Source organism: Anomaloglossus baeobatrachus, chromosome 7, assembly GCF_048569485.1.
Source record: "Anomaloglossus baeobatrachus isolate aAnoBae1 chromosome 7, aAnoBae1.hap1, whole genome shotgun sequence".
Lineage (NCBI taxonomy): Eukaryota > Metazoa > Chordata > Amphibia > Anura > Aromobatidae > Anomaloglossus > Anomaloglossus baeobatrachus.
This window is the reverse complement of record NC_134359.1, coordinates 198,473,104-198,493,955: the sequence shown is the minus strand read 5'-3', so window position 1 is coordinate 198,493,955 and position 20,852 is coordinate 198,473,104. Positions and strand designations below refer to the sequence as shown.

The window sequence follows — 20,852 nt, the reverse complement described above, 5'->3', positions numbered from 1 at the left end:
ATAAACAGCTCAATCCATAGACTGTATTGTTAATGCATCACCTGAACTTCACAGCCAACTTCTCTGCCCAAAAACGTAGAAACCAGACCATAAGATCTGAAGAGCATTTTGATGAGTCTTTGCTTTTTCACTGAAGATTTTAAGTTGGCCTCTAACGGAGTGGGCCTTATCTCTTCTCCTTCATTGTCTGGTGTCTGGAGTTGGACTAAGGCAATCCTTACCAGTCATAAACCAATGCTCAATCTGGCAAAATAAAACCCACCGTTTTTATTTGGCATGCCTGATGCAATCCTACATCGGATGACGTCTTCTCTTTTATATGCACTTAGACAGCACAGATTTATGAATCCTTCATTGCACTATCTCAGAGATTTGAGAAGGTCAAATATCCACCACCTGGGTTCTAAATGGAAACTAAGCTTTTCAACACGGAAGAAGGAGATTAAACCGACGAGGATGGGATTCGAACCCATGCATGCAGAGCACAATGGATTAGCAGTCCATCGCCTTAACCACTCGGCCACCTCGTCTACATGACAAACCTGAAATCAGGTGATATGATCTGATGAGGATTTTGACCAGTCTATCAGTCTATCTCTCCCTGCTAGAAAAGTTTGATAGCAGTCTTCTTGAACAGTGAAAGGGCAAGAAAACAACAAGAACAAAGATGGAAGTCAAAACCATGCATAAACAGCTCAATCCATAGACTGTATTGTTAATGCATCACCTGAACTTCACAGCCAACTTCTCTGCCCAAAAACGTAGAAACCAGACCATAAGATCTGAAGAGCATTTTGATGAGTCTTTGCTTTTTCACTGAAGATTTTAAGTTGGCCTCTAACGGAGTGGGCCTTATCTCTTCTCCTTCATTGTCTGGTGTCTGGAGTTGGACTAAGGCAATCCTTACCAGTCATAAACCAATGCTCAATCTGGCAAAATAAAACCCACCGTTTTTATTTGGCATGCCTGATGCAATCCTACATCGGATGACGTCTTCTCTTTTATATGCACTTAGACAGCACAGATTTATGAATCCTTCATTGCACTATCTCAGAGATTTGAGAAGGTCAAATATCCACCACCTGGGTTCTAAATGGAAACTAAGCTTTTCAACACGGAAGAAGGAGATTAAACCGACGAGGATGGGATTCGAACCCATGCATGCAGAGCACAATGGATTAGCAGTCCATCGCCTTAACCACTCGGCCACCTCGTCTACATGACAAACCTGAAATCAGGTGATATGATCTGATGAGGATTTTGACCAGTCTATCAGTCTATCTCTCCCTGCTAGAAAAGTTTGATAGCAGTCTTCTTGAACAGTGAAAGGGCAAGAAAACAACAAGAACAAAGATGGAAGTCAAAACCATGCATAAACAGCTCAATCCATAGACTGTATTGTTAATGCATCACCTGAACTTCACAGCCAACTTCTCTGCCCAAAAACGTAGAAACCAGACCATAAGATCTGAAGAGCATTTTGATGAGTCTTTGCTTTTTCACTGAAGATTTTAAGTTGGCCTCTAACGGAGTGGGCCTTATCTCTTCTCCTTCATTGTCTGGTATCTGGAGTTGGACTAAGGCAATCCTTACCAGTCATAAACCAATGCTCAATCTGGCAAAATAAAACCCACCGTTTTTATTTGGCATGCCTGATGCAATCCTACATCGGATGACGTCTTCTCTTTTATATGCACTTAGACAGCACAGATTTATGAATCCTTCATTGCACTATCTCAGAGATTTGAGAAGGTCAAATATCCACCACCTGGGTTCTAAATGGAAACTAAGCTTTTCAACACGGAAGAAGGAGATTAAACCGACGAGGATGGGATTCGAACCCATGCATGCAGAGCACAATGGATTAGCAGTCCATCGCCTTAACCACTCGGCCACCTCGTCTACATGACAAACCTGAAATCAGGTGATATGATCTGATGAGGATTTTGACCAGTCTATCAGTCTATCTCTCCCTGCTAGAAAAGTTTGATAGCAGTCTTCTTGAACAGTGAAAGGGCAAGAAAACAACAAGAACAAAGATGGAAGTCAAAACCATGCATAAACAGCTCAATCCATAGACTGTATTGTTAATGCATCACCTGAACTTCACAGCCAACTTCTCTGCCCAAAAACGTAGAAACCAGACCATAAGATCTGAAGAGCATTTTGATGAGTCTTTGCTTTTTCACTGAAGATTTTAAGTTGGCCTCTAACGGAGTGGGCCTTATCTCTTCTCCTTCATTGTCTGGTGTCTGGAGTTGGACTAAGGCAATCCTTACCAGTCATAAACCAATGCTCAATCTGGCAAAATAAAACCCACCGTTTTTATTTGGCATGCCTGATGCAATCCTACATCGGATGACGTCTTCTCTTTTATATGCACTTAGACAGCACAGATTTATGAATCCTTCATTGCACTATCTCAGAGATTTGAGAAGGTCAAATATCCACCACCTGGGTTCTAAATGGAAACTAAGCTTTTCAACACGGAAGAAGGAGATTAAACCGACGAGGATGGGATTCGAACCCATGCATGCAGAGCACAATGGATTAGCAGTCCATCGCCTTAACCACTCGGCCACCTCGTCTACATGACAAACCTGAAATCAGGTGATATGATCTGATGAGGATTTTGACCAGTCTATCAGTCTATCTCTCCCTGCTAGAAAAGTTTGATAGCAGTCTTCTTGAACAGTGAAAGGGCAAGAAAACAACAAGAACAAAGATGGAAGTCAAAACCATGCATAAACAGCTCAATCCATAGACTGTATTGTTAATGCATCACCTGAACTTCACAGCCAACTTCTCTGCCCAAAAACGTAGAAACCAGACCATAAGATCTGAAGAGCATTTTGATGAGTCTTTGCTTTTTCACTGAAGATTTTAAGTTGGCCTCTAACGGAGTGGGCCTTATCTCTTCTCCTTCATTGTCTGGTGTCTGGAGTTGGACTAAGGCAATCCTTACCAGTCATAAACCAATGCTCAATCTGGCAAAATAAAACCCACCGTTTTTATTTGGCATGCCTGATGCAATCCTACATCGGATGACGTCTTCTCTTTTATATGCACTTAGACAGCACAGATTTATGAATCCTTCATTGCACTATCTCAGAGATTTGAGAAGGTCAAATATCCACCACCTGGGTTCTAAATGGAAACTAAGCTTTTCAACACGGAAGAAGGAGATTAAACCGACGAGGATGGGATTCGAACCCATGCATGCAGAGCACAATGGATTAGCAGTCCATCGCCTTAACCACTCGGCCACCTCGTCTACATGACAAACCTGAAATCAGGTGATATGATCTGATGAGGATTTTGACCAGTCTATCAGTCTATCTCTCCCTGCTAGAAAAGTTTGATAGCAGTCTTCTTGAACAGTGAAAGGGCAAGAAAACAACAAGAACAAAGATGGAAGTCAAAACCATGCATAAACAGCTCAATCCATAGACTGTATTGTTAATGCATCACCTGAACTTCACAGCCAACTTCTCTGCCCAAAAACGTAGAAACCAGACCATAAGATCTGAAGAGCATTTTGATGAGTCTTTGCTTTTTCACTGAAGATTTTAAGTTGGCCTCTAACGGAGTGGGCCTTATCTCTTCTCCTTCATTGTCTGGTGTCTGGAGTTGGACTAAGGCAATCCTTACCAGTCATAAACCAATGCTCAATCTGGCAAAATAAAACCCACCGTTTTTATTTGGCATGCCTGATGCAATCCTACATCGGATGACGTCTTCTCTTTTATATGCACTTAGACAGCACAGATTTATGAATCCTTCATTGCACTATCTCAGAGATTTGAGAAGGTCAAATATCCACCACCTGGGTTCTAAATGGAAACTAAGCTTTTCAACACGGAAGAAGGAGATTAAACCGACGAGGATGGGATTCGAACCCATGCATGCAGAGCACAATGGATTAGCAGTCCATCGCCTTAACCACTCGGCCACCTCGTCTACATGACAAACCTGAAATCAGGTGATATGATCTGATGAGGATTTTGACCAGTCTATCAGTCTATCTCTCCCTGCTAGAAAAGTTTGATAGCAGTCTTCTTGAACAGTGAAAGGGCAAGAAAACAACAAGAACAAAGATGGAAGTCAAAACCATGCATAAACAGCTCAATCCATAGACTGTATTGTTAATGCATCACCTGAACTTCACAGCCAACTTCTCTGCCCAAAAACGTAGAAACCAGACCATAAGATCTGAAGAGCATTTTGATGAGTCTTTGCTTTTTCACTGAAGATTTTAAGTTGGCCTCTAACGGAGTGGGCCTTATCTCTTCTCCTTCATTGTCTGGTGTCTGGAGTTGGACTAAGGCAATCCTTACCAGTCATAAACCAATGCTCAATCTGGCAAAATAAAACCCACCGTTTTTATTTGGCATGCCTGATGCAATCCTACATCGGATGACGTCTTCTCTTTTATATGCACTTAGACAGCACAGATTTATGAATCCTTCATTGCACTATCTCAGAGATTTGAGAAGGTCAAATATCCACCACCTGGGTTCTAAATGGAAACTAAGCTTTTCAACACGGAAGAAGGAGATTAAACCGACGAGGATGGGATTCGAACCCATGCATGCAGAGCACAATGGATTAGCAGTCCATCGCCTTAACCACTCGGCCACCTCGTCTACATGACAAACCTGAAATCAGGTGATATGATCTGATGAGGATTTTGACCAGTCTATCAGTCTATCTCTCCCTGCTAGAAAACTTTGATAGCAGTCTTCTTGAACAGTGAAAGGGCAAGAAAACAACAAGAACAAAGATGGAAGTCAAAACCATGCATAAACAGCTCAATCCATAGACTGTATTGTTAATGCATCACCTGAACTTCACAGCCAACTTCTCTGCCCAAAAACGTAGAAACCAGACCATAAGATCTGAAGAGCATTTTGATGAGTCTTTGCTTTTCCACTGAAGATTTTAAGTTGGCCTCTAACGGAGTGGGCCTTATCTCTTCTCCTTCATTGTCTGGTGTCTGGAGTTGGACTAAGGCAATCCTTACCAGTCATAAACCAATGCTCAATCTGGCAAAATAAAACCCACCGTTTTTATTTGGCATGCCTGATGCAATCCTACATCGGATGACGTCTTCTCTTTTATATGCACTTAGACAGCACAGATTTATGAATCCTTCATTGCACTATCTCAGAGATTTGAGAAGGTCAAATATCCACCACCTGGGTTCTAAATGGAAACTAAGCTTTTCAACACGGAAGAAGGAGATTAAACCGACGAGGATGGGATTCGAACCCATGCATGCAGAGCACAATGGATTAGCAGTCCATCGCCTTAACCACTCGGCCACCTCGTCTACATGACAAACCTGAAATCAGGTGATATGATCTGATGAGGATTTTGACCAGTCTATCAGTCTATCTCTCCCTGCTAGAAAAGTTTGATAGCAGTCTTCTTGAACAGTGAAAGGGCAAGAAAACAACAAGAACAAAGATGGAAGTCAAAACCATGCATAAACAGCTCAATCCATAGACTGTATTGTTAATGCATCACCTGAACTTCACAGCCAACTTCTCTGCCCAAAAACGTAGAAACCAGACCATAAGATCTGAAGAGCATTTTGATGAGTCTTTGCTTTTTCACTGAAGATTTTAAGTTGGCCTCTAACGGAGTGGGCCTTATCTCTTCTCCTTCATTGTCTGGTGTCTGGAGTTGGACTAAGGCAATCCTTACCAGTCATAAACCAATGCTCAATCTGGCAAAATAAAACCCACCGTTTTTATTTGGCATGCCTGATGCAATCCTACATCGGATGACGTCTTCTCTTTTATATGCACTTAGACAGCACAGATTTATGAATCCTTCATTGCACTATCTCAGAGATTTGAGAAGGTCAAATATCCACCACCTGGGTTCTAAATGGAAACTAAGCTTTTCAACACGGAAGAAGGAGATTAAACCGACGAGGATGGGATTCGAACCCATGCATGCAGAGCACAATGGATTAGCAGTCCATCGCCTTAACCACTCGGCCACCTCGTCTACATGACAAACCTGAAATCAGGTGATATGATCTGATGAGGATTTTGACCAGTCTATCAGTCTATCTCTCCCTGCTAGAAAAGTTTGATAGCAGTCTTCTTGAACAGTGAAAGGGCAAGAAAACAACAAGAACAAAGATGGAAGTCAAAACCATGCATAAACAGCTCAATCCATAGACTGTATTGTTAATGCATCACCTGAACTTCACAGCCAACTTCTCTGCCCAAAAACGTAGAAACCAGACCATAAGATCTGAAGAGCATTTTGATGAGTCTTTGCTTTTTCACTGAAGATTTTAAGTTGGCCTCTAACGGAGTGGGCCTTATCTCTTCTCCTTCATTGTCTGGTGTCTGGAGTTGGACTAAGGCAATCCTTACCAGTCATAAACCAATGCTCAATCTGGCAAAATAAAACCCACCGTTTTTATTTGGCATGCCTGATGCAATCCTACATCGGATGACGTCTTCTCTTTTATATGCACTTAGACAGCACAGATTTATGAATCCTTCATTGCACTATCTCAGAGATTTGAGAAGGTCAAATATCCACCACCTGGGTTCTAAATGGAAACTAAGCTTTTCAACACGGAAGAAGGAGATTAAACCGACGAGGATGGGATTCGAACCCATGCATGCAGAGCACAATGGATTAGCAGTCCATCGCCTTAACCACTCGGCCACCTCGTCTACATGACAAACCTGAAATCAGGTGATATGATCTGATGAGGATTTTGACCAGTCTATCAGTCTATCTCTCCCTGCTAGAAAAGTTTGATAGCAGTCTTCTTGAACAGTGAAAGGGCAAGAAAACAACAAGAACAAAGATGGAAGTCAAAACCATGCATAAACAGCTCAATCCATAGACTGTATTGTTAATGCATCACCTGAACTTCACAGCCAACTTCTCTGCCCAAAAACGTAGAAACCAGACCATAAGATCTGAAGAGCATTTTGATGAGTCTTTGCTTTTTCACTGAAGATTTTAAGTTGGCCTCTAACGGAGTGGGCCTTATCTCTTCTCCTTCATTGTCTGGTGTCTGGAGTTGGACTAAGGCAATCCTTACCAGTCATAAACCAATGCTCAATCTGGCAAAATAAAACCCACCGTTTTTATTTGGCATGCCTGATGCAATCCTACATCGGATGACGTCTTCTCTTTTATATGCACTTAGACAGCACAGATTTATGAATCCTTCATTGCACTATCTCAGAGATTTGAGAAGGTCAAATATCCACCACCTGGGTTCTAAATGGAAACTAAGCTTTTCAACACGGAAGAAGGAGATTAAACCGACGAGGATGGGATTCGAACCCATGCATGCAGAGCACAATGGATTAGCAGTCCATCGCCTTAACCACTCGGCCACCTCGTCTACATGACAAACCTGAAATCAGGTGATATGATCTGATGAGGATTTTGACCAGTCTATCAGTCTATCTCTCCCTGCTAGAAAAGTTTGATAGCAGTCTTCTTGAACAGTGAAAGGGCAAGAAAACAACAAGAACAAAGATGGAAGTCAAAACCATGCATAAACAGCTCAATCCATAGACTGTATTGTTAATGCATCACCTGAACTTCACAGCCAACTTCTCTGCCCAAAAACGTAGAAACCAGACCATAAGATCTGAAGAGCATTTTGATGAGTCTTTGCTTTTTCACTGAAGATTTTAAGTTGGCCTCTAACGGAGTGGGCCTTATCTCTTCTCCTTCATTGTCTGGTGTCTGGAGTTGGACTAAGGCAATCCTTACCAGTCATAAACCAATGCTCAATCTGGCAAAATAAAACCCACCGTTTTTATTTGGCATGCCTGATGCAATCCTACATCGGATGACGTCTTCTCTTTTATATGCACTTAGACAGCACAGATTTATGAATCCTTCATTGCACTATCTCAGAGATTTGAGAAGGTCAAATATCCACCACCTGGGTTCTAAATGGAAACTAAGCTTTTCAACACGGAAGAAGGAGATTAAACCGACGAGGATGGGATTCGAACCCATGCATGCAGAGCACAATGGATTAGCAGTCCATCGCCTTAACCACTCGGCCACCTCGTCTACATGACAAACCTGAAATCAGGTGATATGATCTGATGAGGATTTTGACCAGTCTATCAGTCTATCTCTCCCTGCTAGAAAAGTTTGATAGCAGTCTTCTTGAACAGTGAAAGGGCAAGAAAACAACAAGAACAAAGATGGAAGTCAAAACCATGCATAAACAGCTCAATCCATAGACTGTATTGTTAATGCATCACCTGAACTTCACAGCCAACTTCTCTGCCCAAAAACGTAGAAACCAGACCATAAGATCTGAAGAGCATTTTGATGAGTCTTTGCTTTTTCACTGAAGATTTTAAGTTGGCCTCTAACGGAGTGGGCCTTATCTCTTCTCCTTCATTGTCTGGTGTCTGGAGTTGGACTAAGGCAATCCTTACCAGTCATAAACCAATGCTCAATCTGGCAAAATAAAACCCACCGTTTTTATTTGGCATGCCTGATGCAATCCTACATCGGATGACGTCTTCTCTTTTATATGCACTTAGACAGCACAGATTTATGAATCCTTCATTGCACTATCTCAGAGATTTGAGAAGGTCAAATATCCACCACCTGGGTTCTAAATGGAAACTAAGCTTTTCAACACGGAAGAAGGAGATTAAACCGACGAGGATGGGATTCGAACCCATGCATGCAGAGCACAATGGATTAGCAGTCCATCGCCTTAACCACTCGGCCACCTCGTCTACATGACAAACCTGAAATCAGGTGATATGATCTGATGAGGATTTTGACCAGTCTATCAGTCTATCTCTCCCTGCTAGAAAAGTTTGATAGCAGTCTTCTTGAACAGTGAAAGGGCAAGAAAACAACAAGAACAAAGATGGAAGTCAAAACCATGCATAAACAGCTCAATCCATAGACTGTATTGTTAATGCATCACCTGAACTTCACAGCCAACTTCTCTGCCCAAAAACGTAGAAACCAGACCATAAGATCTGAAGAGCATTTTGATGAGTCTTTGCTTTTTCACTGAAGATTTTAAGTTGGCCTCTAACGGAGTGGGCCTTATCTCTTCTCCTTCATTGTCTGGTGTCTGGAGTTGGACTAAGGCAATCCTTACCAGTCATAAACCAATGCTCAATCTGGCAAAATAAAACCCACCGTTTTTATTTGGCATGCCTGATGCAATCCTACATCGGATGACGTCTTCTCTTTTATATGCACTTAGACAGCACAGATTTATGAATCCTTCATTGCACTATCTCAGAGATTTGAGAAGGTCAAATATCCACCACCTGGGTTCTAAATGGAAACTAAGCTTTTCAACACGGAAGAAGGAGATTAAACCGACGAGGATGGGATTCGAACCCATGCATGCAGAGCACAATGGATTAGCAGTCCATCGCCTTAACCACTCGGCCACCTCGTCTACATGACAAACCTGAAATCAGGTGATATGATCTGATGAGGATTTTGACCAGTCTATCAGTCTATCTCTCCCTGCTAGAAAAGTTTGATAGCAGTCTTCTTGAACAGTGAAAGGGCAAGAAAACAACAAGAACAAAGATGGAAGTCAAAACCATGCATAAACAGCTCAATCCATAGACTGTATTGTTAATGCATCACCTGAACTTCACAGCCAACTTCTCTGCCCAAAAACGTAGAAACCAGACCATAAGATCTGAAGAGCATTTTGATGAGTCTTTGCTTTTTCACTGAAGATTTTAAGTTGGCCTCTAACGGAGTGGGCCTTATCTCTTCTCCTTCATTGTCTGGTGTCTGGAGTTGGACTAAGGCAATCCTTACCAGTCATAAACCAATGCTCAATCTGGCAAAATAAAACCCACCGTTTTTATTTGGCATGCCTGATGCAATCCTACATCGGATGACGTCTTCTCTTTTATATGCACTTAGACAGCACAGATTTATGAATCCTTCATTGCACTATCTCAGAGATTTGAGAAGGTCAAATATCCACCACCTGGGTTCTAAATGGAAACTAAGCTTTTCAACACGGAAGAAGGAGATTAAACCGACGAGGATGGGATTCGAACCCATGCATGCAGAGCACAATGGATTAGCAGTCCATCGCCTTAACCACTCGGCCACCTCGTCTACATGACAAACCTGAAATCAGGTGATATGATCTGATGAGGATTTTGACCAGTCTATCAGTCTATCTCTCCCTGCTAGAAAAGTTTGATAGCAGTCTTCTTGAACAGTGAAAGGGCAAGAAAACAACAAGAACAAAGATGGAAGTCAAAACCATGCATAAACAGCTCAATCCATAGACTGTATTGTTAATGCATCACCTGAACTTCACAGCCAACTTCTCTGCCCAAAAACGTAGAAACCAGACCATAAGATCTGAAGAGCATTTTGATGAGTCTTTGCTTTTTCACTGAAGATTTTAAGTTGGCCTCTAACGGAGTGGGCCTTATCTCTTCTCCTTCATTGTCTGGTGTCTGGAGTTGGACTAAGGCAATCATTACCAGTCATAAACCAATGCTCAATCTGGCAAAATAAAACCCACCGTTTTTATTTGGCATGCCTGATGCAATCCTACATCGGATGACGTCTTCTCTTTTATATGCACTTAGACAGCACAGATTTATGAATCCTTCATTGCACTATCTCAGAGATTTGAGAAGGTCAAATATCCACCACCTGGGTTCTAAATGGAAACTAAGCTTTTCAACACGGAAGAAGGAGATTAAACCGACGAGGATGGGATTCGAACCCATGCATGCAGAGCACAATGGATTAGCAGTCCATCGCCTTAACCACTCGGCCACCTCGTCTACATGACAAACCTGAAATCAGGTGATATGATCTGATGAGGATTTTGACCAGTCTATCAGTCTATCTCTCCCTGCTAGAAAAGTTTGATAGCAGTCTTCTTGAACAGTGAAAGGGCAAGAAAACAACAAGAACAAAGATGGAAGTCAAAACCATGCATAAACAGCTCAATCCATAGACTGTATTGTTAATGCATCACCTGAACTTCACAGCCAACTTCTCTGCCCAAAAACGTAGAAACCAGACCATAAGATCTGAAGAGCATTTTGATGAGTCTTTGCTTTTTCACTGAAGATTTTAAGTTGGCCTCTAACGGAGTGGGCCTTATCTCTTCTCCTTCATTGTCTGGTGTCTGGAGTTGGACTAAGGCAATCCTTACCAGTCATAAACCAATGCTCAATCTGGCAAAATAAAACCCACCGTTTTTATTTGGCATGCCTGATGCAATCCTACATCGGATGACGTCTTCTCTTTTATATGCACTTAGACAGCACAGATTTATGAATCCTTCATTGCACTATCTCAGAGATTTGAGAAGGTCAAATATCCACCACCTGGGTTCTAAATGGAAACTAAGCTTTTCAACACGGAAGAAGGAGATTAAACCGACGAGGATGGGATTCGAACCCATGCATGCAGAGCACAATGGATTAGCAGTCCATCGCCTTAACCACTCGGCCACCTCGTCTACATGACAAACCTGAAATCAGGTGATATGATCTGATGAGGATTTTGACCAGTCTATCAGTCTATCTCTCCCTGCTAGAAAAGTTTGATAGCAGTCTTCTTGAACAGTGAAAGGGCAAGAAAACAACAAGAACAAAGATGGAAGTCAAAACCATGCATAAACAGCTCAATCCATAGACTGTATTGTTAATGCATCACCTGAACTTCACAGCCAACTTCTCTGCCCAAAAACGTAGAAACCAGACCATAAGATCTGAAGAGCATTTTGATGAGTCTTTGCTTTTTCACTGAAGATTTTAAGTTGGCCTCTAACGGAGTGGGCCTTATCTCTTCTCCTTCATTGTCTGGTGTCTGGAGTTGGACTAAGGCAATCCTTACCAGTCATAAACCAATGCTCAATCTGGCAAAATAAAACCCACCGTTTTTATTTGGCATGCCTGATGCAATCCTACATCGGATGACGTCTTCTCTTTTATATGCACTTAGACAGCACAGATTTATGAATCCTTCATTGCACTATCTCAGAGATTTGAGAAGGTCAAATATCCACCACCTGGGTTCTAAATGGAAACTAAGCTTTTCAACACGGAAGAAGGAGATTAAACCGACGAGGATGGGATTCGAACCCATGCATGCAGAGCACAATGGATTAGCAGTCCATCGCCTTAACCACTCGGCCACCTCGTCTACATGACAAACCTGAAATCAGGTGATATGATCTGATGAGGATTTTGACCAGTCTATCAGTCTATCTCTCCCTGCTAGAAAAGTTTGATAGCAGTCTTCTTGAACAGTGAAAGGGCAAGAAAACAACAAGAACAAAGATGGAAGTCAAAACCATGCATAAACAGCTCAATCCATAGACTGTATTGTTAATGCATCACCTGAACTTCACAGCCAACTTCTCTGCCCAAAAACGTAGAAACCAGACCATAAGATCTGAAGAGCATTTTGATGAGTCTTTGCTTTTTCACTGAAGATTTTAAGTTGGCCTCTAACGGAGTGGGCCTTATCTCTTCTCCTTCATTGTCTGGTGTCTGGAGTTGGACTAAGGCAATCCTTACCAGTCATAAACCAATGCTCAATCTGGCAAAATAAAACCCACCGTTTTTATTTGGCATGCCTGATGCAATCCTACATCGGATGACGTCTTCTCTTTTATATGCACTTAGACAGCACAGATTTATGAATCCTTCATTGCACTATCTCAGAGATTTGAGAAGGTCAAATATCCACCACCTGGGTTCTAAATGGAAACTAAGCTTTTCAACACGGAAGAAGGAGATTAAACCGACGAGGATGGGATTCGAACCCATGCATGCAGAGCACAATGGATTAGCAGTCCATCGCCTTAACCACTCGGCCACCTCGTCTACATGACAAACCTGAAATCAGGTGATATGATCTGATGAGGATTTTGACCAGTCTATCAGTCTATCTCTCCCTGCTAGAAAAGTTTGATAGCAGTCTTCTTGAACAGTGAAAGGGCAAGAAAACAACAAGAACAAAGATGGAAGTCAAAACCATGCATAAACAGCTCAATCCATAGACTGTATTGTTAATGCATCACCTGAACTTCACAGCCAACTTCTCTGCCCAAAAACGTAGAAACCAGACCATAAGATCTGAAGAGCATTTTGATGAGTCTTTGCTTTTTCACTGAAGATTTTAAGTTGGCCTCTAACGGAGTGGGCCTTATCTCTTCTCCTTCATTGTCTGGTGTCTGGAGTTGGACTAAGGCAATCCTTACCAGTCATAAACCAATGCTCAATCTGGCAAAATAAAACCCACCGTTTTTATTTGGCATGCCTGATGCAATCCTACATCGGATGACGTCTTCTCTTTTATATGCACTTAGACAGCACAGATTTATGAATCCTTCATTGCACTATCTCAGAGATTTGAGAAGGTCAAATATCCACCACCTGGGTTCTAAATGGAAACTAAGCTTTTCAACACGGAAGAAGGAGATTAAACCGACGAGGATGGGATTCGAACCCATGCATGCAGAGCACAATGGATTAGCAGTCCATCGCCTTAACCACTCGGCCACCTCGTCTACATGACAAACCTGAAATCAGGTGATATGATCTGATGAGGATTTTGACCAGTCTATCAGTCTATCTCTCCCTGCTAGAAAAGTTTGATAGCAGTCTTCTTGAACAGTGAAAGGGCAAGAAAACAACAAGAACAAAGATGGAAGTCAAAACCATGCATAAACAGCTCAATCCATAGACTGTATTGTTAATGCATCACCTGAACTTCACAGCCAACTTCTCTGCCCAAAAACGTAGAAACCAGACCATAAGATCTGAAGAGCATTTTGATGAGTCTTTGCTTTTTCACTGAAGATTTTAAGTTGGCCTCTAACGGAGTGGGCCTTATCTCTTCTCCTTCATTGTCTGGTGTCTGGAGTTGGACTAAGGCAATCCTTACCAGTCATAAACCAATGCTCAATCTGGCAAAATAAAACCCACCGTTTTTATTTGGCATGCCTGATGCAATCCTACATCGGATGACGTCTTCTCTTTTATATGCACTTAGACAGCACAGATTTATGAATCCTTCATTGCACTATCTCAGAGATTTGAGAAGGTCAAATATCCACCACCTGGGTTCTAAATGGAAACTAAGCGTTTCAACACGGAAGAAGGAGATTAAACCGACGAGGATGGGATTCGAACCCATGCATGCAGAGCACAATGGATTAGCAGTCCATCGCCTTAACCACTCGGCCACCTCGTCTACATGACAAACCTGAAATCAGGTGATATGATCTGATGAGGATTTTGACCAGTCTATCAGTCTATCTCTCCCTGCTAGAAAAGTTTGATAGCAGTCTTCTTGAACAGTGAAAGGGCAAGAAAACAACAAGAACAAAGATGGAAGTCAAAACCATGCATAAACAGCTCAATCCATAGACTGTATTGTTAATGCATCACCTGAACTTCACAGCCAACTTCTCTGCCCAAAAACGTAGAAACCAGACCATAAGATCTGAAGAGCATTTTGATGAGTCTTTGCTTTTTCACTGAAGATTTTAAGTTGGCCTCTAACGGAGTGGGCCTTATCTCTTCTCCTTCATTGTCTGGTGTCTGGAGTTGGACTAAGGCAATCCTTACCAGTCATAAACCAATGCTCAATCTGGCAAAATAAAACCCACCGTTTTTATTTGGCATGCCTGATGCAATCCTACATCGGATGACGTCTTCTCTTTTATATGCACTTAGACAGCACAGATTTATGAATCCTTCATTGCACTATCTCAGAGATTTGAGAAGGTCAAATATCCACCACCTGGGTTCTAAATGGAAACTAAGCTTTTCAACACGGAAGAAGGAGATTAAACCGACGAGGATGGGATTCGAACCCATGCATGCAGAGCACAATGGATTAGCAGTCCATCGCCTTAACCACTCGGCCACCTCGTCTACATGACAAACCTGAAATCAGGTGATATGATCTGATGAGGATTTTGACCAGTCTATCAGTCTATCTCTCCCTGCTAGAAAAGTTTGATAGCAGTCTTCTTGAACAGTGAAAGGGCAAGAAAACAACAAGAACAAAGATGGAAGTCAAAACCATGCATAAACAGCTCAATCCATAGACTGTATTGTTAATGCATCACCTGAACTTCACAGCCAACTTCTCTGCCCAAAAACGTAGAAACCAGACCATAAGATCTGAAGAGCATTTTGATGAGTCTTTGCTTTTTCACTGAAGATTTTAAGTTGGCCTCTAACGGAGTGGGCCTTATCTCTTCTCCTTCATTGTCTGGTGTCTGGAGTTGGACTAAGGCAATCCTTACCAGTCATAAACCAATGCTCAATCTGGCAAAATAAAACCCACCGTTTTTATTTGGCATGCCTGATGCAATCCTACATCGGATGACGTCTTCTCTTTTATATGCACTTAGACAGCACAGATTTATGAATCCTTCATTGCACTATCTCAGAGATTTGAGAAGGTCAAATATCCACCACCTGGGTTCTAAATGGAAACTAAGCTTTTCAACACGGAAGAAGGAGATTAAACCGACGAGGATGGGATTCGAACCCATGCATGCAGAGCACAATGGATTAGCAGTCCATCGCCTTAACCACTCGGCCACCTCGTCTACATGACAAACCTGAAATCAGGTGATATGATCTGATGAGGATTTTGACCAGTCTATCAGTCTATCTCTCCCTGCTAGAAAAGTTTGATAGCAGTCTTCTTGAACAGTGAAAGGGCAAGAAAACAACAAGAACAAAGATGGAAGTCAAAACCATGCATAAACAGCTCAATCCATAGACTGTATTGTTAATGCATCACCTGAACTTCACAGCCAACTTCTCTGCCCAAAAACGTAGAAACCAGACCATAAGATCTGAAGAGCATTTTGATGAGTCTTTGCTTTTTCACTGAAGATTTTAAGTTGGCCTCTAACGGAGTGGGCCTTATCTCTTCTCCTTCATTGTCTGGTGTCTGGAGTTGGACTAAGGCAATCCTTACCAGTCATAAACCAATGCTCAATCTGGCAAAATAAAACCCACCGTTTTTATTTGGCATGCCTGATGCAATCCTACATCGGATGACGTCTTCTCTTTTATATGCACTTAGACAGCACAGATTTATGAATCCTTCATTGCACTATCTCAGAGATTTGAGAAGGTCAAATATCCACCACCTGGGTTCTAAATGGAAACTAAGCTTTTCAACACGGAAGAAGGAGATTAAACCGACGAGGATGGGATTCGAACCCATGCATGCAGAGCACAATGGATTAGCAGTCCATCGCCTTAACCACTCGGCCACCTCGTCTACATGACAAACCTGAAATCAGGTGATATGATCTGATGAGGATTTTGACCAGTCTATCAGTCTATCTCTCCCTGCTAGAAAAGTTTGATAGCAGTCTTCTTGAACAGTGAAAGGGCAAGAAAACAACAAGAACAAAGATGGAAGTCAAAACCATGCATAAACAGCTCAATCCATAGACTGTATTGTTAATGCATCACCTGAACTTCACAGCCAACTTCTCTGCCCAAAAACGTAGAAACCAGACCATAAGATCTGAAGAGCATTTTGATGAGTCTTTGCTTTTTCACTGAAGATTTTAAGTTGGCCTCTAACGGAGTGGGCCTTATCTCTTCTCCTTCATTGTCTGGTGTCTGGAGTTGGACTAAGGCAATCCTTACCAGTCATAAACCAATGCTCAATCTGGCAAAATAAAACCCACCGTTTTTATTTGGCATGCCTGATGCAATCCTACATCGGATGACGTCTTCTCTTTTATATGCACTTAGACAGCACAGATTTATGAATCCTTCATTGCACTATCTCAGAGATTTGAGAAGGTCAAATATCCACCACCTGGGTTCTAAATGGAAACTAAGCTTTTCAACACGGAAGAAGGAGATTAAACCGACGAGGATGGGATTCGAACCCATGCATGCAGAGCACAATGGATTAGCAGTCCATCGCCTTAACCACTCGGCCACCTCGTCTACATGACAAACCTGAAATCAGGTGATATGATCTGATGAGGATTTTGACCAGTCTATCAGTCTATCTCTCCCTGCTAGAAAAGTTTGATAGCAGTCTTCTTGAACAGTGAAAGGGCAAGAAAACAACAAGAACAAAGATGGAAGTCAAAACCATGCATAAACAGCTCAATCCATAGACTGTATTGTTAATGCATCACCTGAACTTCACAGCCAACTTCTCTGCCCAAAAACGTAGAAACCAGACCATAAGATCTGAAGAGCATTTTGATGAGTCTTTGCTTTTTCACTGAAGATTTTAAGTTGGCCTCTAACGGAGTGGGCCTTATCTCTTCTCCTTCATTGTCTGGTGTCTGGAGTTGGACTAAGGCAATCCTTACCAGTCATAAACCAATGCTCAATCTGGCAAAATAAAACCCACCGTTTTTATTTGGCATGCCTGATGCAATCCTACATCGGATGACGTCTTCTCTTTTATATGCACTTAGACAGCACAGATTTATGAATCCTTCATTGCACTATCTCAGAGATTTGAGAAGGTCAAATATCCACCACCTGGGTTCTAAATGGAAACTAAGCTTTTCAACACGGAAGAAGGAGATTAAACCGACGAGGATGGGATTCGAACCCATGCATGCAGAGCACAATGGATTAGCAGTCCATCGCCTTAACCACTCGGCCACCTCGTCTACATGACAAACCTGAAATCAGGTGATATGATCTGATGAGGATTTTGACCAGTCTATCAGTCTATCTCTCCCTGCTAGAAAAGTTTGATAGCAGTCTTCTTGAACAGTGAAAGGGCAAGAAAACAACAAGAACAAAGATGGAAGTCAAAACCATGCATAAACAGCTCAATCCATAGACTGTATTGTTAATGCATCACCTGAACTTCACAGCCAACTTCTCTGCCCAAAAACGTAGAAACCAGACCATAAGATCTGAAGAGCATTTTGATGAGTCTTTGCTTTTTCACTGAAGATTTTAAGTTGGCCTCTAACGGAGTGGGCCTTATCTCTTCTCCTTCATTGTCTGGTGTCTGGAGTTGGACTAAGGCAATCCTTACCAGTCATAAACCAATGCTCAATCTGGCAAAATAAAACCCACCGTTTTTATTTGGCATGCCTGATGCAATCCTACATCGGATGACGTCTTCTCTTTTATATGCACTTAGACAGCACAGATTTATGAATCCTTCATTGCACTATCTCAGAGATTTGAGAAGGTCAAATATCCACCACCTGGGTTCTAAATGGAAACTAAGCTTTTCAACACGGAAGAAGGAGATTAAACCGACGAGGATGGGATTCGAACCCATGCATGCAGAGCACAATGGATTAGCAGTCCATCGCCTTAACCACTCGGCCACCTCGTCTACATGACAAACCTGAAATCAGGTGATATGATCTGATGAGGATTTTGACCAGTCTATCAGTCTATCTCTCCCTGCTAGAAAAGTTTGATAGCAGTCTTCTTGAACAGTGAAAGGGCAAGAAAACAACAAGAACAAAGATGGAAGTCAAAACCATGCATAAACAGCTCAATCCATAGACTGTATTGTTAATGCATCACCTGAACTTCACAGCCAACTTCTCTGCCCAAAAACGTAGAAACCAGACCATAAGATCTGAAGAGCATTTTGATGAGTCTTTGCTTTTTCACTGAAGATTTTAAGTTGGCCTCTAACGGAGTGGGCCTTATCTCTTCTCCTTCATTGTCTGGTGTCTGGAGTTGGACTAAGGCAATCCTTACCAGTCATAAACCAATGCTCAATCTGGCAAAATAAAACCCACCGTTTTTATTTGGCATGCCTGATGCAATCCTACATCGGATGACGTCTTCTCTTTTATATGCACTTAGACAGCACAGATTTATGAATCCTTCATTGCACTATCTCAGAGATTTGAGAAGGTCAAATATCCACCACCTGGGTTCTAAATGGAAACTAAGCTTTTCAACACGGAAGAAGGAGATTACACCGACGAGGATGGGATTCGAACCCATGCATGCAGAGCACAATGGATTAGCAGTCCATCGCCTTAACCACTCGGCCACCTCGTCTACATGACAAACCTGAAATCAGGTGATATGATCTGATGAGGATTTTGACCAGTCTATCAGTCTATCTCTCCCTGCTAGAAAAGTTTGATAGCAGTCTTCTTGAACAGTGAAAGGGCAAGAAAACAACAAGAACAAAGATGGAAGTCAAAACCATGCATAAACAGCTCAATCCATAGACTGTATTGTTAATGCATCACCTGAACTTCACAGCCAACTTCTCTGCCCAAAAACGTAGAAACCAGACCATAAGATCTGAAGAGCATTTTGATGAGTCTTTGCTTTTTCACTGAAGATTTTAAGTTGGCCTCTAACGGAGTGGGCCTTATCTCTTCTCCTTCATTGTCTGGTGTCTGGAGTTGGACTAAGGCAATCCTTACCAGTCATAAACCAATGCTCAATCTGGCAAAATAAAACCCACCGTTTTTATTTGGCATGCCTGATGCAATCCTACATCGGATGACGTCTTCTCTTTTATATGCACTTAGACAGCACAGATTTATGAATCCTTCATTGCACTATCTCAGAGATTTGAGAAGGTCAAATATCCACCACCTGGGTTCTAAATGGAAACTAAGCTTTTCAACACGGAAGAAGGAGATTACACCGACGAGGATGGGATTCGAACCCATGCATGCAGAGCACAATGGATTAGCAGTCCATCGCCTTAACCACTCGGCCACCTCGTCTACATGACAAACCTGAAATCAGGTGATATGATCTGATGAGGATTTTGACCAGTCTATCAGTCTATCTCTCCCTGCTAGAAAAGTTTGATAGCAGTCTTCTTGAACAGTGAAAGGGCAAGAAAACAACAAGAACAAAGATGGAAGTCAAAACCATGCATAAACAGCTCAATCCATAGACTGTATTGTTAATGCATCACCTGAACTTCACAGCCAACTTCTCTGCCCAAAAACGTAGAAACCAGACCATAAGATCTGAAGAGCATTTTGATGAGTCTTTGCTTTTTCACTGAAGATTTTAAGTTGGCCTCTAACGGAGTGGGCCTTATCTCTTCTCCTTCATTGTCTGGTGTCTGGAGTTGGACTAAGGCAATCCTTACCAGTCATAAACCAATGCTCAATCTGGCAAAATAAAACCCACCGTTTTTATTTGGCATGCCTGATGCAATCCTACATCGGATGACGTCTTCTCTTTTATATGCACTTAGACAGCACAGATTTATGAATCCTTCATTGCACTATCTCAGAGATTTGAGAAGGTCAAATATCCACCACCTGGGTTCTAAATGGAAACTAAGCTTTTCAACACGGAAGAAGGAGATTAAACCGACGAGGATGGGATTCGAACCCATGCATGCAGAGCACAATGGATTAGCAGTCCATCGCCTTAACCACTCGGCCACCTCGTCTACATGACAAACCTGAAATCAGGTGATATGATCTGATGAGGATTTTGACCAGTCTATCAGTCTATCTCTCCCTGCTAGAAAAGTTTGATAGCAGTCTTCTTGAACAGTGAAAGGGCAAGAAAACAACAAGAACAAAGATGGAAGTCAAAACCATGCATAAACAGCTCAATCCATAGACTGTATTGTTAATGCATCACCTGAACTTCACAGCCAACTTCTCTGCCCAAAAACGTAGAAACCAGACCATAAGATCTGAAGAGCATTTTGATGAGTCTTTGCTTTTTCACTGAAGATTTTAAGTTGGCCTCTAACGGAGTGGGCCTTATCTCTTCTCCTTCATTGTCTGGTGTCTGGAGTTGGACTAAGGCAATCCTTACCAGTCATAAACCAATGCTCAATCTGGCAAAATAAAACCCACCGTTTTTATT

At 42.0% G+C, this 20,852-nt stretch overlaps 30 non-coding genes across 30 annotated transcripts; all 30 read right to left on the bottom strand.

Annotated features, from left to right (window-relative positions):
• Positions 1–448: 448 nt before the first annotated feature.
• On the bottom strand, positions 449–530 carry TRNAS-GCU (transfer RNA serine (anticodon GCU)). The gene has a single exon. It is a non-coding gene; the product is annotated as a tRNA-Ser (tRNA).
• A 604-nt stretch (positions 531–1,134) lies between these two features.
• Positions 1,135–1,216, bottom strand: TRNAS-GCU (transfer RNA serine (anticodon GCU)). Its single transcript has one exon. It is a non-coding gene; the product is annotated as a tRNA-Ser (tRNA).
• A 604-nt stretch (positions 1,217–1,820) lies between these two features.
• On the bottom strand, positions 1,821–1,902 carry TRNAS-GCU (transfer RNA serine (anticodon GCU)). The gene has a single exon. It is a non-coding gene; the product is annotated as a tRNA-Ser (tRNA).
• A 604-nt stretch (positions 1,903–2,506) lies between these two features.
• On the bottom strand, positions 2,507–2,588 carry TRNAS-GCU (transfer RNA serine (anticodon GCU)). Its single transcript has one exon. It is a non-coding gene; the product is annotated as a tRNA-Ser (tRNA).
• Positions 2,589–3,192: 604 nt separating this feature from the next.
• Positions 3,193–3,274, bottom strand: TRNAS-GCU (transfer RNA serine (anticodon GCU)). Its single transcript has one exon. It is a non-coding gene; the product is annotated as a tRNA-Ser (tRNA).
• Positions 3,275–3,878: 604 nt separating this feature from the next.
• TRNAS-GCU (transfer RNA serine (anticodon GCU)) lies at positions 3,879–3,960 on the bottom strand. The gene has a single exon. It is a non-coding gene; the product is annotated as a tRNA-Ser (tRNA).
• Positions 3,961–4,564: 604 nt separating this feature from the next.
• Positions 4,565–4,646, bottom strand: TRNAS-GCU (transfer RNA serine (anticodon GCU)). Its single transcript has one exon. It is a non-coding gene; the product is annotated as a tRNA-Ser (tRNA).
• A 604-nt stretch (positions 4,647–5,250) lies between these two features.
• On the bottom strand, positions 5,251–5,332 carry TRNAS-GCU (transfer RNA serine (anticodon GCU)). The gene has a single exon. It is a non-coding gene; the product is annotated as a tRNA-Ser (tRNA).
• A 604-nt stretch (positions 5,333–5,936) lies between these two features.
• Positions 5,937–6,018, bottom strand: TRNAS-GCU (transfer RNA serine (anticodon GCU)). The gene has a single exon. It is a non-coding gene; the product is annotated as a tRNA-Ser (tRNA).
• Positions 6,019–6,622: 604 nt separating this feature from the next.
• Positions 6,623–6,704, bottom strand: TRNAS-GCU (transfer RNA serine (anticodon GCU)). The gene has a single exon. It is a non-coding gene; the product is annotated as a tRNA-Ser (tRNA).
• Positions 6,705–7,308: 604 nt separating this feature from the next.
• On the bottom strand, positions 7,309–7,390 carry TRNAS-GCU (transfer RNA serine (anticodon GCU)). The gene has a single exon. It is a non-coding gene; the product is annotated as a tRNA-Ser (tRNA).
• Positions 7,391–7,994: 604 nt separating this feature from the next.
• Positions 7,995–8,076, bottom strand: TRNAS-GCU (transfer RNA serine (anticodon GCU)). Its single transcript has one exon. It is a non-coding gene; the product is annotated as a tRNA-Ser (tRNA).
• A 604-nt stretch (positions 8,077–8,680) lies between these two features.
• Positions 8,681–8,762, bottom strand: TRNAS-GCU (transfer RNA serine (anticodon GCU)). Its single transcript has one exon. It is a non-coding gene; the product is annotated as a tRNA-Ser (tRNA).
• A 604-nt stretch (positions 8,763–9,366) lies between these two features.
• Positions 9,367–9,448, bottom strand: TRNAS-GCU (transfer RNA serine (anticodon GCU)). The gene has a single exon. It is a non-coding gene; the product is annotated as a tRNA-Ser (tRNA).
• A 604-nt stretch (positions 9,449–10,052) lies between these two features.
• On the bottom strand, positions 10,053–10,134 carry TRNAS-GCU (transfer RNA serine (anticodon GCU)). Its single transcript has one exon. It is a non-coding gene; the product is annotated as a tRNA-Ser (tRNA).
• A 604-nt stretch (positions 10,135–10,738) lies between these two features.
• On the bottom strand, positions 10,739–10,820 carry TRNAS-GCU (transfer RNA serine (anticodon GCU)). Its single transcript has one exon. It is a non-coding gene; the product is annotated as a tRNA-Ser (tRNA).
• A 604-nt stretch (positions 10,821–11,424) lies between these two features.
• On the bottom strand, positions 11,425–11,506 carry TRNAS-GCU (transfer RNA serine (anticodon GCU)). Its single transcript has one exon. It is a non-coding gene; the product is annotated as a tRNA-Ser (tRNA).
• A 604-nt stretch (positions 11,507–12,110) lies between these two features.
• Positions 12,111–12,192, bottom strand: TRNAS-GCU (transfer RNA serine (anticodon GCU)). Its single transcript has one exon. It is a non-coding gene; the product is annotated as a tRNA-Ser (tRNA).
• Positions 12,193–12,796: 604 nt separating this feature from the next.
• On the bottom strand, positions 12,797–12,878 carry TRNAS-GCU (transfer RNA serine (anticodon GCU)). The gene has a single exon. It is a non-coding gene; the product is annotated as a tRNA-Ser (tRNA).
• A 604-nt stretch (positions 12,879–13,482) lies between these two features.
• TRNAS-GCU (transfer RNA serine (anticodon GCU)) lies at positions 13,483–13,564 on the bottom strand. The gene has a single exon. It is a non-coding gene; the product is annotated as a tRNA-Ser (tRNA).
• A 604-nt stretch (positions 13,565–14,168) lies between these two features.
• TRNAS-GCU (transfer RNA serine (anticodon GCU)) lies at positions 14,169–14,250 on the bottom strand. The gene has a single exon. It is a non-coding gene; the product is annotated as a tRNA-Ser (tRNA).
• A 604-nt stretch (positions 14,251–14,854) lies between these two features.
• On the bottom strand, positions 14,855–14,936 carry TRNAS-GCU (transfer RNA serine (anticodon GCU)). The gene has a single exon. It is a non-coding gene; the product is annotated as a tRNA-Ser (tRNA).
• A 604-nt stretch (positions 14,937–15,540) lies between these two features.
• Positions 15,541–15,622, bottom strand: TRNAS-GCU (transfer RNA serine (anticodon GCU)). The gene has a single exon. It is a non-coding gene; the product is annotated as a tRNA-Ser (tRNA).
• Positions 15,623–16,226: 604 nt separating this feature from the next.
• Positions 16,227–16,308, bottom strand: TRNAS-GCU (transfer RNA serine (anticodon GCU)). Its single transcript has one exon. It is a non-coding gene; the product is annotated as a tRNA-Ser (tRNA).
• Positions 16,309–16,912: 604 nt separating this feature from the next.
• TRNAS-GCU (transfer RNA serine (anticodon GCU)) lies at positions 16,913–16,994 on the bottom strand. Its single transcript has one exon. It is a non-coding gene; the product is annotated as a tRNA-Ser (tRNA).
• Positions 16,995–17,598: 604 nt separating this feature from the next.
• On the bottom strand, positions 17,599–17,680 carry TRNAS-GCU (transfer RNA serine (anticodon GCU)). The gene has a single exon. It is a non-coding gene; the product is annotated as a tRNA-Ser (tRNA).
• Positions 17,681–18,284: 604 nt separating this feature from the next.
• TRNAS-GCU (transfer RNA serine (anticodon GCU)) lies at positions 18,285–18,366 on the bottom strand. Its single transcript has one exon. It is a non-coding gene; the product is annotated as a tRNA-Ser (tRNA).
• Positions 18,367–18,970: 604 nt separating this feature from the next.
• TRNAS-GCU (transfer RNA serine (anticodon GCU)) lies at positions 18,971–19,052 on the bottom strand. Its single transcript has one exon. It is a non-coding gene; the product is annotated as a tRNA-Ser (tRNA).
• A 604-nt stretch (positions 19,053–19,656) lies between these two features.
• On the bottom strand, positions 19,657–19,738 carry TRNAS-GCU (transfer RNA serine (anticodon GCU)). Its single transcript has one exon. It is a non-coding gene; the product is annotated as a tRNA-Ser (tRNA).
• Positions 19,739–20,342: 604 nt separating this feature from the next.
• On the bottom strand, positions 20,343–20,424 carry TRNAS-GCU (transfer RNA serine (anticodon GCU)). Its single transcript has one exon. It is a non-coding gene; the product is annotated as a tRNA-Ser (tRNA).
• Between the last annotated feature and the right edge of the window lie 428 nt (positions 20,425–20,852).